This window comes from Mustela erminea, chromosome 18 (genome assembly GCF_009829155.1).
Source record: "Mustela erminea isolate mMusErm1 chromosome 18, mMusErm1.Pri, whole genome shotgun sequence".
NCBI classification, from domain to species: Eukaryota; Metazoa; Chordata; class Mammalia; order Carnivora; family Mustelidae; genus Mustela; species Mustela erminea.
The window spans coordinates 61197250-61206353 of record NC_045631.1 but is presented as its reverse complement, the minus strand read 5'-3'; positions in this window follow the sequence as shown (position 1 = coordinate 61206353).

The following is a 9104-nucleotide window of genomic DNA, read 5'->3' as shown; positions in this document are numbered from 1 at the left end:
CCGTCTGTCCTTCTATTCTGGAGTCGCAGATTTAAACAACCACGTGTGCCCGTCTGTGCTTTAGAAACGTGGGTCACACATTGCTTTCCACACCTGAGGCCACCGTAACGCTTGCCATGGGGGTGCACCGTACAGGGTATGGCAATTCTCTCCTGTGGACATGTAGATCATTCCCGAGTTGTGAATTTTTGTATCAAAAGCAGGCAATGGAATCTTGTCATCACTGTGCTGGGCATGCTAGGCAGACAGACAGGCAGACAGATACCTAAATACGCCTGGTTCCTTCCTCTCGCGACGAAGAGCCTGATCATTGTCCAAGTCCTGGTTCCCCACCGCCGTCCTCTGTACTTGAGGTTCTCAGGCTTCAATTTCCTCATCTGTAAAATGGGGACAATGTCTGCCCTACCTGGTAGGGCACTATGAGGACTGAACCTCACAGGTAAACCCTCAGAATAAGCCTCCACTGAGCAAATGCTCTGTCAACCACACACAGAAGGTGGAAGCAAGACCCTGACTGTGAGAAGCAAAACTTGAAGGAACAGCCTCCATCCCCAGGCCACAGATGGGGGCAGGGAGCTTCGAGACTTGGAGAAACAGGGTGGTTGAGTGCAGTGGGGAACAGTGGAAACATGCACCACAGGGCATTGACTCCTTCCCACACTGGCCTCCCAAGCCAGAGGATGGCCACTGACCCTCCCATGAAAGCTAAGTTCCCAACACAGGAGCGAGCCAGGGAGGACAGCCGACAGGGAGGGGCTGGCATGGAGTGGGCGCTCTCAGCCTACCCCCTGGGGCTCACCCCTCCCCTCTCCAGGTTGGCCTGCCCCACAACCCTGGACCAGACCTGACCGCCTCAAGACTCATGGCCTGCTACTCGTATCATTAGGAGACAGCCGGCCAACTGGGCCACGTCCACCTCTGGGGACAGGACTAACCAACACCAGAGTCAAGGACAGAGTAACAGACACTCATAGAGGACAGTCATCGAAACATCTGCTTGGAAAGGTCGGGAATAAAACCATAATTGTTGGCCCAAGAAATAGCAGATGGAATGAACAGCAAGAGAGGGAGGCAGATCCGATGGAGGAACTCTCCCAGAAACAGAGAAGGAAAGAAGCTCTCAAAGATATAGGCAGTAGAGGAGAAACTTACCCAAGGAAGCCCAAGAAAGGGAGACTCTCAGTAAAGGGGCCCCAGACAGCCCCCCAGCAAAGGGAGAGGGAGAAGGCAAGCCTGCACCCACACATTTCAGGGGCAAGGGAGAAATCCCAAATCTCAAGTGACATCAGATTTCTCAGAGACAAGTCTGAATTCAGAAGACAATGGCATAATACCTTTAACTATTGAAAGAAAATAACCTGTACTTGAAATGTTATCATTTCAGTGTAAGGGTGTGGTAAAGATCTTCTCAGGCACATGAAGTCTTCAGACACTCCATCCAAAATGGACTTTGGAGTCACTCTTGGAGGCCGTGTTCAAATAAAGGAGACCCAAACACAGGAGAAAAAAGACGGAAGTTACAAGCAAGCTTACTTTCCTCCAAAAAACAATGACTAAAGAAAATGAACCTACAATCTACAATCTATGGGCAATCTACTGACAATCTAGAACTGAAACTGTAGACTAATACCAGCACCGTGAGACGGAGAGGAAAGGCCGTGAGAACACGTTGAGACATCTCTCTCGTCAGAAGGAAGAGGCACAAATAAGCTTAAGAAATCATTCCGTGAAAGTGAACAGGAAAGGGGTCCCGCGCAGCCGCAGTGAGAACCCGAACAGAACATAACTGCATAAACTAGCAGAAAGAGCTGCCTAGCAGAAACAGGAAAAGAGAAAAAAAATAGATGCAAAGAATGTGCAATGAATAGAAAATATTAAATGAGGTGACAAAATAAACGAACTTAACAGCAAGCACAATTAGCCCCGATGACAGGACTTACAACTGATGTGATTATACAGGGCGCCTGGGTGGCTCAGTCGGTTGAGTACCTGCCTTCCGCTCAGGTCAGGATCTCAGGGTCCTGGGATCGAGCCCCACGAAGGGCTCCTGCTCGGCGGGGATCCTCTTTCCCTGCCTGCTGCTCCCCTTGCTTGTGCGCTCTTTCTCTCTGTGTCTCTCTGTTAAATAAATAAGTAAAATCTTTTAAAAAATTATAAATAAATAAAAATTAATAAGTAATCAAAGTAATTATATAATAAACACCTTCACAATAAATGTGAATGGGTCAAACTCACCAATTAAAAGACAGGGCCAAACTGGGTTTAAAAGAAAAGATCCAGGGGACGCCTGGGTGGCTCAGTGGGTTAAGCCGCTGCCTTCAGCTCAGGTCATGATCTCAGGGTCCTGGGATCGAGTCCTGCATCGGGCTCTCTGCTCAGCGGGGAGCCTGCTTCCTCCTCTCTCTCTCTCTCTGCCTGCCCCTCTGCCTACTTGTAATCTCTCTCTGTCGAATAAATAAATAAAATCTTTAAAAAAAAAAAAAAAAAAAGAAAAGAAAAGAAAAGATCCAGGGGCGCCTGGGTGGCTTAGGGGGTTAAGCCTCTGTCTTCGGCTCAGGTCATGGTCCCAGGGTCCTGGGATCGAGCCCCACCTCGGGCTCCCTGCTCAGTGGGGAGCCTGCTTCCTCCTCTCTCTCTGCCTGCCTCTCTGCCTACTTGTGATCTCTGTCAAATAAATAAATAAAATCTTTAAAAAAAAAAAGATCCAACAATATATGATTGGTGAGAGTTAACACCTTATTGTTTTCAAAGATTTTTATTTATTTATGTGACAGACAAAGGTTTAACCCACTGAGCCACTGGGCGCCCCAAGAGATAACACTTTAAACAAAAGGACACTAATAGGTTGGAAATAAAAGGGTAGGAAACATAAAAAGCAAATATGAACCAAAAGCTGGAATTATCAATCCCATTCCTAACAAAATAGAAATATTGGTAAAAACAAGAACAGAAATATAGGACGAATGTCGGTACCTATGAACCTAAAAATAAATGGGTAAAATATGTAAACCCAGGAATGACAGAGGCACTGGGAGGAGTCAATAAATCGACCATTTCAACCTGAGGTTTTAGCACGACCCTTCGAATCTGAAGCCATTCATCCATACGGAATCCCACACTCATCAAGCAGAAACCACAGGAGAACCTTTTTTTTTTAATGATCATTTACCGTCATCAGCTTCTAGGCTAAAACAGAAGCAGAGTGAGGTCTACAGGCCCAACGCAGTCTCCGTGAATTACAAACACGCACCCCAAAGTGGGAGTGCACAAGTTACCTTCACTGGAGGCGTGGGATGGCATACACAATACTCGAGAGGCCACCAGTGGGACAGCCGGGAAGGGACGGGTGCGTGACGGGAGAGCGGGCCCCTGCACGTTGAGGAGGGGCAGAGAGGGTCGTGAGTCCCCTGGACGGTCCACAGGGGCCCCTACCAGGGCCCACCTGAGGGCCACGTGGCCCCGAGGCTGCACCACACCCGAGTCCTCACCCTGTCCCCTGCACCCTGGGTGCGACTGGCGAGGCGGCCTCCAGATGGTCCTGTGTGGATGCGGAAAACACGGGGCAGTGCAGGTGCTCCCCGGGAAAGGCAGCAAGTCCAGCCTTGTCAAGTCTGAGCCCATGCAGACTGAGAGGGGCCCCTCCAGAAACAAACACAAGATCACAGGTAGAAATCAGGAACAAAAGTGCATATTCAGGACGGGAAAAGAAATCACAAATTTCTAAAAGCATCCAAACCGTCCAGAAAATGATATTTTTTTTAAAAATAATGGACGCCACCAACCATTCTGCTTCTTGCTACATAATTTCGCTGCCTGCTCTTTGGCCTCCCCTCCAGACGACCAGGACTTTGTGATGCCGTTTTCTAGAGAGAGCACAGAGTTTAAATATCATTCCTTCTACGGCACAGCACGGGCCCAGCCGAGTGAACACAGGACGTGTGCCTTGTCTTCCTGCAAACACGAGGATCCTGGGAAATTCTACTTTTCAAGACTCTCATCCAAAAAAGAATAAAAGGGGAACGGCACCGTTATCACTGGGCCGGGTCGTCACGGTGCGACGTCCTGGAGGTGAAACGTGTGTCCACCGGCCTGAGGAGCACCCAGCTTTGGCCACCCGTGTCCCGCTCCACAGGCCGCCCACCTCGCTCCCGGCCAGCAGGGCGGCGCTCTGGAGACACGGGCCCCTCTCAGCCCGGCCTCACCCACACCCTCCCGAGACCAGCCCCGTGCGTTCTTCCCCTGCAGCCGCGGTGACACGTTACTACAGATTAGGTGGCTTCAAATAATGGAAATTTATTTTCTCACAGTTCTGGAGGCCAGAAATTCAAAGGCAAGGCCCAGCTGGATCCTCCTGGGGGATCTGAGGGAGGCTCGGTTCCAGGCTTCTCCCGCGGCTGGCGGCTGTCTGCGATCCGCACGCCTTGGCCTGTGGCCTCTGTCATCACAGGGACTTCTCTGTGGTGCCACCTGCGTCCACATTTCTCCCTTCTTGCAGGGATGCCGTCCTCCCGGCTTTAGCACCGTCTAAGAAGGCCTCCTCCTAACTTGACGATGTCCGCAGAGACCCTCATCTCCACGTAAGGTCCCCTTCTCGGGTTCTGTGTGCGCGTGACTTTCAGCGGGGACGGGGCAACGTTCACCCCATATACCATCCCCCCCCCACAGACAGCAGAAACTTCTTCGCTCTAGGAGAGACCACAGGCCCCTAAGTGGACCCCAGATTATGTGTGCCCGGACTCCAAGGGGCTCCAGGCCAAGCCTCGGCCGCCTGATGGCTGCACAGGGAAGGAGACAGGGCTCGGTCCCGTGCCGCTGTGGTGAGGATGCGCATTGGGCCCATCGGCGGGGCAGGGGCTGAGGCCTGAGCGGGGGAGGTGCACGCACCCCTGCTTGGGGCCCAGCAGCCCGCGGCCTCCGGAGACGCTGCCCCCCCACCCCCGAGGCATCGGAAAGCAGGTCGCCATTTCTGTTACAGGAGGCGAGGTGGGGTCCAGGGGGCTGAGGGGCCGCCCTGCTCCCGGGTCGCAGATGTCCTCAAGCTTCCCTGAGGTGTACCGTGGGGTTACGGTTGCCCCCCGCCACGGGGATTGGCAGCCCCGCCGCACAGCAGACTTGCTGGGGGTTCGCCTGGGCCCCGCAGGGTCAAGAATCCCCCGGGGAAGGGGCAGTGGGCGCCCAGCAGGACGAGCAGGCGGGGCCGTGCCTGACGGATGTCCGCGTGGCTGAGACCAGTGTGGAACCAGGAGCAGTTTGCTGTCCCTCTACATGTGTGAGGGACTTTCATGTCCATCCAACAGTCCTGACTGAGCGGCCACTGTACACAGGGCACAGGGGCAAACAAACACCGGCTCACGGTGCCGAGGAGGCAGCATTCCCGGGGAGACAGGAGGGAGCTGCGGAAGGAACTACCCCGGGGGCCAGAAAGCCAGGGTGCGGGAGGAGCCTCGTGCTGCGGGGAGAAGAGGGGCCCGCGGTGCCGAAAGGGTTGCTGTGGGGACACGTGGGGACGATGTCCAGGCAAAGGAGAGGGCAGAGGGGCTGGACGGGAGCTCTGCGAACCTGGCTGAGGTGAGAGGCAGGGACGCAGAAACCACGGACGGTGGGCCAGGTGTCGTGGACGGGGGGAGTCAGGCCTCATGTTCAGTCTGGCAGGGAAGGGAGTGTGCGACCTGACCGAGAGGATAACAGGGTCCCTCTGGCTGGGGACGGGGCGGCAGGGCCTGGAGCAGAGGGAGGCCGAGGACCATGGCCACGGTCTGGTCTGGACTCTGCGGTGGACCAGCCAACGTTAAGCCAAGGCTGGGCTGGCCCGAGCCGAGAAGAGAAGGGTTGTGGCCCTCGGGTGTGAGAGCCTGAGCAGACGCCCTGCGGAGGACACTGTCCTGCAGTGACCTTGGCAGGACACTGGGGTGGCCCTCAGCACCGGCCAAGAGCTCAAGGGCTCCGAGCAGCAGAGCGGTCCGCCCCGTCCCCGCTGGCCCTGCAGGCACAGAGCCGAGCTCCACCCCCACCCAGGCTGAGGCTCTGGTGGGGGGTGGGGGGGCTACTGGGGGAGGCAGGAAGGAGCTGTGGGCCTGCAGGGCCTCCACCAGCCTCACCCCTGCCCCCAGTGCTGGTGAGGCCTGCAGCCCCATCCTCCGAGTCCCCCGCAGCCCCCCAACCCCCACAGAGGCAACAGCAAAAGTAGCACCCGCATCCGGGTGTCTGCGTCTTTCACACTCAGGGGGTGAAGGCGGGTAAATACAGTGTCTTCCCACCACCGGCATCACCACTGGCACACAAGTGCCCACAGCCACCTGGAAGCCGGGCCCCAGCCCTGCCGCAGCGAGGGCTCAGCCCCCACGCGGGCCGGGTCCCTGCACGCCTGGCCGGCCCCGCCCCCACCCTGCCTGCCGCTCCGCTCAGGCCCCTGGAGCCCTTAGCCCGCCCTCCCCATCGGCCACTTACCTTTTTTTTAGCCACTTTCTTCCCCTTTTCCCTTCCAGACGGCTGAGGGACGCTGTCGCTTTCCAGACTCTGCTCCCTGCTGCCGGGTGGGCCTCATCCGGGACCTCCCCAAGCCTTCCTGGTCTCCCAGCGGGCGGACTGGCCATCGGCCGGCAGTCTGTCTGCTCGGGGGACACCCCTCAGCCCGGGGCTCCCACAAGTCCTGAGACCCCCGCCCCCACCCCGGGCCCTGCAGCCGCCCCTCCGTCAGCCGCAGAGCCCTGCTACCCCTTTAACAAAGCCAGCCCGCCGTGGAGAGGCCAGCGAGAGGCCTGGATGCATGGCCCAGAAGGAGGGACCGCAAACGCCCAGGGACGGCCCTAGGCCCCAGCTGGACAAACATCTGGAACAAACCACAGCCCCCACCATTCAGACCAGAGCAGCCCCGGAGCTGGGGAGGGGACAGGGCTCTGCTTCCCCGAAAGACTTATGGGAGGGGTGGCATCTCCCCATTGGACAAAAGGGAAAGGGAAAAGGGAAAGCCAGTGGCACACAGCGAATGGCTGGGGCAGTCGGCACACTGGGCCCTGGGGACAGCCGCCTGTCCTCTCTGTGCACACAGCTCAGTCTCAGGGCCTCCCGAGTCAAAGATAAGGCTTCCCTGGAGATCACAGAGGAAGATACCAGAAAACCTGGGGGTGGGGAAAAGAGACCCCTTTGTGGGCTCCTAGGAGCCATCTTGTGCCCGAACCTGGTGCCCCGGGGGAGAGGGAATGTCTGCTACGGACAAGAGATCAACCGGCTGGACACTGGGGTCCCCAGGCCGTCTGGGTAAGATGGGGCCACCTACGGCCCACGGGTCTTTGAGGAACCTTGCAGGCCATAGCCCAGCCAAAGCCAGGAGGTAGCCCTTCCCCACACCATATGCCCCAGGCCTGCTGGCCATCACCTACAAGCCTGAGGCCTGCCGCAGGGTCTGGGGACAGCTCCCAGAGGGGAAGGGAGAAGGCCCGCCTGCTCTGTGACCCTGCAGGGCTACCCGGGGCACTGGCCGCAGGGAGCCAGCCTAGACCTCGGCTACTCAAGGCCAAGTCCACCCTACAAGCCCAACAGTTTGACGCCACTGGAGGCAGGGCTTCCTGTCTCTCAAAGATGGGCAGGAGACCACATCCTGTCTCTCCTGGGGTGCTCTTTCTTATGAAAACCCTCAGCTCTGGGACAGTGTTCTCACCACCCTCAAAACCATCTACCCACGGCCTGGGGCCTCCCACCAGCTGCCCCTGGTGCTTGAGACAGCTCCCACTCCCTGCAGGACTCGCCACCCTATAAGACCCCCACCCCAACCAAGGTGGGATGGAACTTTGTGGTCCTCCTAAAGACTCCACCACCCCACAGCTGCTGGGCAACTGCCAGCATGGGCCAAGAGAGCAAGGTCCAGCGGATGCCCCACCCGCTCAAGGCCTCCTTGACCCCCAGCCGGTAGAAGGCTCCGGAAGGAAGAACCCTTTGGGAGTGACACCCCACAGAAGTGATTGCACCTGGTGAGACAAAGCTGTTGAAAGCAGGCACACTGCTACAGTCCGAGTGACACGGGGCCTGTGGGATGCGGGTCACAGGAGTGACGCTCTAGTCTGGGGCAGGCGTCGGGGGAGTCAGGCGGTCTCTTCAAAGGGGGCTCCTGGGGGAGGGGCAGAGGGCATCAGGGCAACCGCACATTCTCTGCTGGACACGGTAGATGGTAGAGGGTCCGGGCTGTGCTCAGCATGTTCAAAGAGAGACCACCTTGACCACAGGGCCCTCTGCCTGCCCTTATCTCGCCCCACATCTTCTGCCTGAGACGGTCTCTTCCCACCTGGGCCTCTAGGCTGCAGCCTCTCAAGAGACCAGGATACATTCATTGTCCCATCTCTGTCGCCTTAACCACCTTGGCCAAGGGGCTGTCACTTGCCAGGTTTCGGGGCCTTGAGTGCAGTGGCCAGGCCCCAAAGCTGGCTGTGGTCCTGTGACCTTCTGGCCGTGAGGTCCCAGGGATGGGCTGACACCCCTCACCTGGTCCTCATCAGCATCGTCAGAGGAGAGCTGGTCCCGGTCAGTGAGCTCGGGCAGGGAGCCCTAACAACAAGGTGGCCACGTCATCTCGCCCGCAGCTGGACCCCTCAGAGGAGTGGTCGTCTTTCCTGTCCCTTCTCCAGGACATTATGCATCCCTCAGGTCGGGTCTCGAGGTGCGGGACCCCTGCCCAGATCTGTCTCTTGGCGCCGGTGCCAGTGTCATGGCCAACCGCCTCCACAGCTAGTGCATTTGTCTGTGGGATCTCCCGCGGCCTCCAACAGCCGGCTGAAAAGCTGGCCTCCTCGCCTCCCGCCTCACACTCGTGGGGGCACGCTGAGCTCAGATCGGCCCCCGGGGGCCACGCTGTCCTGGGCTGGGCCCGTCCCACCTGGTTTGTGTACTCACGCTGGGTGGTCAGGCCAGATGCCTCCTTGCACGTGATGCACTCCTGCCCACAGGCCCCGGCCCTGTCCTTCTGGCCATCTCTACCCATCTCAGCCAGCCACCCTGCCAGGGCCTCTAGGATCTCCTGCCAGGCACAGCTGGTTTACTGGGGACTCCGCTTTCATCTGCTTCCAGGGAGCTGCAGTGGGGTGGGGGTGGCGGCGGTGTCCAAGCTAAGGAAG